Source organism: Acipenser ruthenus, chromosome 42, assembly GCF_902713425.1.
Source record: "Acipenser ruthenus chromosome 42, fAciRut3.2 maternal haplotype, whole genome shotgun sequence".
NCBI lineage: Eukaryota > Metazoa > Chordata > Actinopteri > Acipenseriformes > Acipenseridae > Acipenser > Acipenser ruthenus.
In genome coordinates this window covers 1,957,730-1,967,480 of record NC_081230.1, presented here as the reverse complement: position 1 = coordinate 1,967,480, position 9,751 = coordinate 1,957,730, and the positions used below count along the sequence as shown (strand labels likewise).

Sequence of the window (9,751 nt, the reverse complement as noted above, 5' to 3'; positions counted from 1 at the left end):
AGTGACTAGTAGAGTGTTACGAACGTGACCTGAGTGTTTTGAAAGTGACTAGTAGAGTGCTATGAACGTGACCTGAGTGTTTTGAAAGTGACTAGTAGAGTGTTACGAACGTGACCTGAGTGTTTTGAAAGTGACTAGTAGAGTGTTATGAACGTGACCTGAGTGTTTTGAAAGTGACTAGTAGAGTGTTACGAACGTGACCTGAGTGTTTTGAAAGTGACTAGTAGAGTGTTACGAACGTGACCTGAGTGTTTTGAAAGTGACTAGTAGAGTGCTACGAGCGTGACCTGAGTGTTTTGAAAGTGACTAGTAGAGTGTTACGAACGTGACCTGAGTGTTTTGAAAGTGACTAGTAGAGTGCTACGAACGTGACCTGAGTGTTTTGAAAGTGACTAGTAGAGTGTTACGAACGTGACCTGAGTGTTTTGAAAGTGACTAGTAGAGTGTTACGAACGTGACCTGAGTGTTTTGAAAGTGACTAGTAGAGTGTTACGAACGTGACCTGAGTGTTTTGAAAGTGACTAGTAGAGTGTTACGAACGTGACCTGAGTGTTTTGAAAGTGACTAGTAGAGTGCTACGAACGTGACCTGAGTGTTTTGAAAGTGACTAGTAGAGTGCTACGAACGTGACCTGAGTGTTTTGAAAGTGACTAGTAGAGTGCTATGAACGTGACCTGACTGTTTTGAAAGTGACTAGTAGAGTGTTACGAACGTGACCTGAGTGTTTTGAAAGTGACTAGTAGAGTGCTATGAACGTGAGCTGACTGTTTTGAAAGTGACTAGTAGAGTGTTACGAACGTGACCTGAGTGTTTTGAAAGTGACTAGTAGTTTTGAGCGTACTACACCTGTACTAGATCATAATACACAGCAGCGATCCTCGTGCAGTCCGTCAACATTCTGTTGGAGTCTATCAGCATTCAGAACTAGGCAGACACATGGCAAATGACATTTAATAGAGAAAAGTGTAATGTACTGCACACAGGCAATGAAAATGTGCATTATAAATATCATATGGGAGATACTGAAATTGAAGAAGGAATCTATGAAAAAGACCTAGGAGTTTATGTTGACTCAGAAATGTCTTCATCTAGACAATGTGGGGAAGCTATAAAAAAGGCCAACAAGATCTGATTGAAGCATTCAAAATTCCAAGAGGTATTAACAGTGTCGACCCAGAGGACTTTTTCGACCTGAAAAAAGAAACAAGGACCAGGGGTCACAAATAGAAATTAGATAAAGGGGCATTCAGAACAGAAAATAGGAGGCACTTTTTTACACAGAGAATTGTGAGGGTCTGGAACCAACTCCACAGTAATGTTGTTGAAGCTGACACCCTGGGATCCTTCTAGAAGCTGCTTGATGAGATTCTGAGATCATTAAGCTACTAATAACCAAACGAGCAAGATGGACCGAATGGCCTCCTCTCGTTTGTAAACTTTCTTATGTTCTTATTTATCCTATCAGTTCAGGTTGAAGCATTTATATTTTTGCCTGAACTGATTTTCTAGATTTTCCACAGGGGAGGGGGGAGCTTCTCATAGGACCTGTCCCAGGCCCCAAAATTCCTGGCTGCGGCCCTGATTAAGATAACCGGCAACTGTTGGTGAGCGCTGCCTTATCTGGGGAGTATTGCAGCCACTTAATCACATTCTGCAAAATATGTTGCATAACCTCTTTGACAGAGGAACTCCACCTCAAAGTTCCTGAAAAGGAAAGCTAAAGTTTTGAAAGCACTGAAATTAAGAAAAAAAGAAAGAAATGTTTGCTGTGGGTGTTTGTGTTCTATTCTTTCATTTTACAATTACAATTATTTTAAAGATGGCAAGTGACCAACCAACCTCATTCACATTATTGGCCTTTCAGAAACACTTTTGCATCAATGTTCTGCAACCAACTAATGTGTAGAATTGACACATGTGGTGCTAGTAACTCAGTTATGCAAACTGAAATCTTTAAAAAACAATAAACACATTCATTAAAAAAAAAAATCTAATTTATTCAGTGACGAAACATAAAACAGAGCCTCATACCAGCCGCAATGCAAACACAGTTACGAGGGGGAACAAAGTTAGGAAGCTCATTTTAATTCAACAGTTTTATTTTTTAAACATAGTTAAGACAATGGCGATACCTGTTGTTGAAATGAGGGAGGATATATTGTAATTACTAGCACTGCCCCCCCCCCCCTGTATTGGTAGATGGGTGTATTTTGCAGATCTACACGCCCACATGAGAGGATTATTTAAGGAAACACACATTCCCTGGCAGTCATCTGTTTAACTAGCTGTTAACAGGGAGCAGATCTCTTCTGAAGAAACTACAGCAACTTGTTGCTCGCAATTGTCCTGTAAGTATTCTTGATGTTACAAATTATATTGTATGTGATGTTGGAATGTTTCTGCTTTAGAAAATATTTTGAGCATTTAATATCCAGGTGTGTGTTGAATTGCTTTGTAGCACAAAGCAGGATATGTAAATACGTTTGTTACTAATTCTAATTGATTCATGGCAGTCGTACACGTTTTGTTACAGTAATCAGAGCTCTTCTAGTCATTGTAAAGAACAAAGGGTACAGCAATAGTCCAAATACATGACTGAACAATAATTCAGTGAATGTCTGTGTTACCATGAAATATTAAGATCCTTCTACTAAAGAGAGACAGAGACGGAGGTATAGACAGCAGTCCAAGACAGACACACACAGAGATAAAGAGAGGCAGAGGTATAGACAGCAGTCCAGGACAGAGATAAAGAGAGACAGACAGAGGTATAGACAGCAGTCCAGTCATGAAAGACCAGCAGAGTGTACACACATCTCCTCAGGATGCTCCATACAGCACAGTGAAGTCATTTAAGAGACAGCTGAACCTTCACTAATGCTCTTGTATTCCCTTCCAGCTTGTGCAGCTCCTAATCAGGAATTCCAAAAGCCACCCAACAGGTAAGTTGATTAAATGTCTTCATTTATTCCTGTAACACTGTAAAGGTTATTTTAAAGACAAACAGACTAAGAAATGTAGAGAACTATAGGGGGAGTCGTATGGATGATGTGAATTGGAGGGGAGGGTTTTTCTGCCAGGGCTGGACACTGTCTCGCGGTGGTGCACAGGGCTGAATGGTTTCAGTTCTGAAGCCAGCCTCTCCCTCTATAGTCAGGAGATCGACTCCTGGAAAGAGATTCTCTGGCATGATACTGGCTGGTGTAAAAGGGAAACACTGTTCAGAGAGTGGAGGCTGGAGGGAACCTGCATTATCCTCTGGGCCTCTTCACTGACACTAAGGGAGTCTTTGAGAAGCGGTGCAATAATTCAAACTGGGAGGGGAGAAAATAGAAAAATAATTGGTCACAGTAAATTAAAAAAAAAATCTTCTGGATGTGAACATTGCTGCTTTATTTTCCATTAGCCTACCATGCCTTCCATCTATTAATGCTATTAAACAAGTTTTTAATTAAAATGCTGAGAAGGAATTGTGTGACCAGGTCCAGTTCTTTCTATATGTTATTGATTCATTATCAGCACTGTTGGCAGTATAACTTTAGATAGAGAATTCTACCCTACACTGAATTAAAACTGTTATCAGTGTTCTGCGCTTTTAGAAAAGCAAACACATCATTGAAACAAAATAAACTATTTTAAAACACTTCTGCCTTTAAACTGAGTTTATATATCATCATAAATAAACAAGATAGAGGAATGGAAAATTGTTGAAAATGTAGCATTTGAAAACGGGTGGCTCCCTGTGAAAGAGGTCCAGTAAAAACCCAACTGTATAAAATGGGTAATTGTATGTAAAAATAATGTGATATCTGTATAATGTGAAATAATGTATAATGTGATATCTTGTAACAATTGTAAGTCGCCCTGGATAAGGGTGTCTGCTAAGAAATAAATAATAATAATAATAATAATAATAATAATAATAATAAGAGACCACCCCCTCCCTATGGCAAATCCCATTATAAAAACACCATCGGGGTAAGGCTCGGCCAATGGCGGTCTTGGGTCGTACGAACTTAAAGGAACCCAATTTCTTTAGCTAAGACTGTTGTGCATCTAAAGAGAGTACTAGCGAGTTCATTGGCGAGGATTTGTGTGAAAAATGTGCATTATATATAAGACCTGAAACATGCACATATTATAGTGTATTCATGCAACAGGAGCACCGATTAAGTCCATGTGAAGTGTTTTGGGATCACAATCTTGAGGTTTTATCTTGAGGTAAACATTTTCAATGTCACACAATTATACGGAGATGGGAAGTAAATGTTACCCTAAAAAAAAACATCTCCATTGCACACTATTGTGTATTATCCATACTAACTTTGCCGAATATAAAGCAAATACGACTGTTTCCAAAGAGATACCAAATACTTGTCTTTTTAATTCTGTGCATCCAAATACTTGTAATTAAAAGGTTTAAGGATTAAAGCTACTGTTTGTTATTCTGTCCTAAACCAGCAGTTTGTACCTAAACTGTTGTGACATTAAATTATTTATTAAATAAATATGGGGGGGGGGGTCATCAGATTATTCTCCATTTTATTGTAACTGAGGTACCGTTCAGTTGAATGAAAATTGTAAAAGGGTACCTGAGCTGAAACCTCCAGGTAGAAGGGGTACAGTTTCAAAAAAAGATTGAAACCCTTTGGCCTAGAGTATAAACTATCAGGAATAGATAAGGGAAATGTTGTCTAATACAATACAATAAGATTTATTTGAAGTTGTTGAAGGTCTCTTAAACCCAGAAGCTCTGATAAACCCCTACGCAGATCTATAGACTGTGATGGAAGTTCTTTAATCCCAGTTCAAGCATTGACTCAGTGAGGAGACGTTGTGGTTTAATCAAACAGCTTTAATAAGTTTGCAAACTGGAGAGACTCTGTTAGCAATAGCAGAATCGCACACCCAGCTAATTTTTTATGCAGCTTATATAGTTTTCTGGATCATCATACAAAGGAGGAAATTAAACAGTGTAACCATATAAGGATTGGTTAAAGAACTTAAAAGAAGTGGGGACCATATAGGGTCACAGTCAAGTTATAGAAAAATAAATTATCTCCATTTTTGGAGAATCATAAAACAGTCACAAGATAAGTTTATGCTAAACATGACAGCTAAAATTAGTTTAAACTGGTTGCTCCTTGTTACCCACAACGTTGTTCACTTTTAGATCCTCATTGGTTCATCCGAATGGGGAGATTAACAGTAAGTCTCTGATTGGCTGCCCCCCGCGAGTTCCAAGGAACAGTCAGTTCAGTATACTGCAAATTATACTTTTTATATTTATTACACATAAAGTTATTATTTCTTATAGCTCATGTTCTACTCGTCCTATTGACTCGGGACAGGTCTCTACTTAAACTTAACATTACAACCTATATTGTTATCTTAAAACCTATTTGTTTGCTATTGAGCAAGCTAAGCAATTGCAATGTTATAAAAATTCCATTACAATACTGATGGGCATTATATAAGCAAATGAAATGTCTTTTTTTTTTTTGAATACCATGTTCCTTCTCAAAAGTGTTTTAATATTAGCCTTTAATAAAGGAAAACGTCTGCTTTAATTCATGTTCATGTATATTTCAAGTTTCTTCATTGTAATAAGAAATACTTTAACATTTACATTTTATTTCTGTTTCTTCAGAAAAAAACAGTTTTCTTGGAAGAGTAAAACATACATTAGCTTTGATTCATGTACTCAGGGTTACTCTCAAATGAATTCACAATCCAGTTTATGGTAAACTGCGCATGCATGACTTAGAAACTCGGTTGTCAGCTGAGCAGAATATCCCAAAAACTGGGCTGAATTCGAAAATACAGAATTTGGGAAGTTATCTAAAAACCAGAGCAGCCCAGAATTTGGGACGTTATCAGAGCGGTCCGGAATTTGAGACATTATCTGCAAACCAAATCGGCCCAGAATTTGGGACATTATCAAAAGCAAAGCGGCCCGGAATTTGGGATGTAAATGAAAACAGGGGCAGCCTATATTTAAAAGTGTGATTACATTTGAAATAAACTAATGTATCCTGTAACAAAACTGCAATAGTGTATATATTTGATATTAAAATACATTGCGCAAACGATTATAGGTAAATGCAGTTTGAAAGAACAGTGTACACCACTACAGAAAAAAACAATTCTTACATTCGTGCACAACATGATAATTCATATAAAGTAATAACCCATAGTTTGTTATATTAGTAGAGAAAAATACGATGTTATATTTTAATTGTAAGGTAGTGGAAAGCAGATCTCTCGCTCTCTTTCTCTGATCGCAATGTTAAATGCCTGCAAGCTTTTCCACTCGTGTGACGACATATTCATGTGACAGACATGGACCAATCAAAACAGGAGACTGTTACGCGGTTCCATCCCAAAAACCGGGCCTGTGTCATACCTCTTTGGAGTCAAACAAGATTTATTGACAACTAATGACAGCCCTTTAGACTAAACATCTATGGGCTCGATCTTCGATCTTCGCGCAATCCCCTCGCTAAATTGGTGCCTCGCAGAAAAAATAGTGCTTTGGCACAAAATGAGAGATATTCCAAAATGGCACAAAGCAGTTGAGCGACATTGGAATATAGCAACATTTTTAACAATTCGCAAATGTCTGCAATCTCGCTTGGCTGTTGTGTGCAGTTGCTATATTGGTAGTGAATACGCAGGCACTTTTGCGAGGCACAAACAGATTTGCAACGCAGCTCTCGCTATTCCTTATCCAATGCTGCCATCGTGTGGCCCTTTCGTAGAACAGCCGGTTCAATACAACTACTGCGTTTTATTTTTAAGCTGTCACAGAAACGCGAGACGGCATTCTTTCCATGTAACTCGCTGAAGAGGCGCCTCTGTTATTTTTTATAATCCACGGATCCCCTTGTGATGCTGATATTAAAGAAGACGAGGTTCAGCGGTACAGTCGGGTGTTTTTTTAAGCGTCGTGTTTCAGGGCTGTACAGACGTTCTGTCTCGTTATCCGTTAGCGCTTCAGCTTTATTTGGATGATTGCCTTTACCTTGTTTTAATTTCCCGTTCCTCTCCAGTTTGTGAGATACGAATGTACCAGCTTTACATCATTTTTTTGGAACATATTCTCATTTTGTTGATAATTAATGAACATTTCTGTACTGTGGTTGTTGTCGAGAGTGATTGAAAACGAGACATTTTGTGTTTGAATTGAAAGTGATGTTCTCGAGCAATCGAATTTTCCTCTAGAGGAATGATCACTTTTTGACGTCACTGCTGTGTTATTATGCGTTTTTTTGGAATGGCTCGGGATGCAAATCTAGCCTTCATCCATGTATTATATATACAGGCTCCCTTGAGAAAGACATGTACAACATATCGAAACGCTGGGCAGCTGGCTCTGTGAGATATATATATATATATATATATATATATATATATATATATATATATATATATATATATATATATATATATATATAATCTGAACACAGCTGTTGTCCTTTTGAAATGACTCAAATTAACCTTAACCTCTGTGCAAAAACAGACATTTCAGATACATTCTTAAAATACAGCAAAATGAATATTTACAGGATAAGCAGGAGAGTACTGTGTGTATAAATAATACAGTTTTGTGTAATTGCACTTATTTGAAATCATTCTCATGCATTTATCATGCTTGCCAAGTGTTCTTAATGGACTCGTATAAGCAAATAGTTACTATCAGGTTTAGCTGCTCTTATCGAATTCGCTCTTATAATTTACTCTGTGTGCTTTGTTTTGCTCTTTCTTGAATTGCTCTTATTGTTCTTTTATAACTGCTCTTGTATTGTGGTGTTCTCTAATGTGATATTTTCTAATGTGATGCTTTGTACTGTGAGAACTTGTAACAAGTGTAAGTCGCCCTGGATAAGGATGTCTAGAAAGAAAGAAAGAATAAAGTAATTGTTGAATATCACTACCTGTACTCCCCATTGCAAACAGCAGAGCAATGGCTTGTCACTGAGCTGTGTTCAGATAAAAAAAATGTAGTTTTATTAAAACCAACAGTTCTACTAAATGACCACACGATGGTAGCATTGGATAAGGAATAGCGAGAGCTGAGTTCTGCACCCCCTTAATAGTGCCTCATCTGCACTCCATGTAAAATCCTTCTATTGGTTTTAATTTTTCTCACGACTCGTTTTTCAGAATGAATCCAGTTTGTGCAAAAATTAAACACTGCAGTAATGTTTCTTGTTGCATCTAAATCAATAACCAGGCTTTTATGTCTTTTTAATTGGTCAAACTGCATAACAGGGAGTAGAGATCATGTAGATTTTGTTTAAAAATGTGTTGGTTAGGGTTAGGGGAAGGAATACATTATATATCAAAACATATCATTCATGGGTAAAGAAACTAAAGAGATGAAGATCTTATTCCGGTTTCTTGCCCTGAACTGAAAAAAAATAATCTGAAAAATGAGTTTATAAAGTGTATTGAAATGAAACTGCTGAGGATGAGAATTCACTGGACATTGAAATGAGGAGGGATCAGATGTGAAGTACAAATCCCACACACATTCACATATACAATAACATGAGAAAACAGGCAGTGCATATCTAATACAGAATAAAGACAATCCATGTGTATGAGATTAGAAAGAAAGAAACAGTGATTAATACATATACAATAAAATGAGCAAACAGGTAGAACTCATCTAATACAGAATAAAGACAATCCATGTGTATGAGATTAGAAAGAAACAGTGATTAATACATATCCAATAATATGAGAAAACAGGTAGAACACATCTAATACAGAATAAAGACAATCCATGTGTATGAGATTAGAAACAGTGATTAATACATATACAATAACATGAGAAAACAGGTAGAACACATCTAATACAGAATAAAGACAATCCATGTGTATGAGATTAGAAAGAAACAGTGATTAATACATATACAATAACATGAGAAAACAGGTAGAACACATCTAATACAGAATAAAGACAATCCATGTGAATGAGATTAGAAAGAAAGAAACAGTGATTAATACATATCCAATAATATGAGAAAACAGGTAGAACACATCTAATACAGAATAAAGACAATCCATGTGTATGAGATTAGAAACAGTGATTAATACATATACAATAACATGAGAAAACAGGTAGAACACATCTAATACAGAATAAAGACAATCCATGTGAATGAGATTAGAAACAGTGATTAATACATATCCAATAATATGAGAAAACAGGCAGAACACATCTAATACAGAATAAAGACAATCCATGTGAATGAGATTAGAAACAGTGATTAATACATATACAATAACATGAGAAAACAGGTAGAACACATCTAATACAGAATAAAGACAATCCATGTGTATGAGATTAGAAAGAAACAGTGATTAATACATATACAATAATATGAGCAAACAGGTTGAACACATCTAATACAGAATAAAGACAATCCATGTGAATGAGATTAGAAACAGTGATTAATACATATACAATAACATGAGAAAACAGGTAGAACACATCTAATACAGAATAAAGACAATCCATGTGTATGAGATTAGAAAGAAACAGTGATTAATACATATACAATAATATGAGAAAACAGGTAGAACACATCTAATACAGAATAAAGACTATCCATGTGTATGAGATTAGAAACAGTGATTAATACATATACAATAACATGAGCAAACAGGTAGAACACATCTAATACAGAATAAAGACAATCCATGTGTATGAGATTAGAAACAGTGATTAATACATATACAA

The 9,751-nt window shown here is 36.4% G+C and overlaps 1 protein-coding gene across 1 annotated transcript in view; it reads left to right on the top strand.

Annotated features, from left to right (window-relative positions):
- The first annotated feature begins 2,241 nt into the window (after positions 1-2,241).
- LOC131709281 (phospholipase A and acyltransferase 4-like) overlaps positions 2,242-9,751 on the top strand; it is a 35,265-nt gene continuing 27,755 nt past the window's right edge. The window contains exons 1-2 of the mRNA XM_059011684.1: positions 2,242-2,348; positions 2,900-2,942. The gene's annotated coding sequence lies outside the window, so the exon portion shown is untranslated. The remainder of the gene's footprint in view (positions 2,349-2,899; positions 2,943-9,751) is intronic.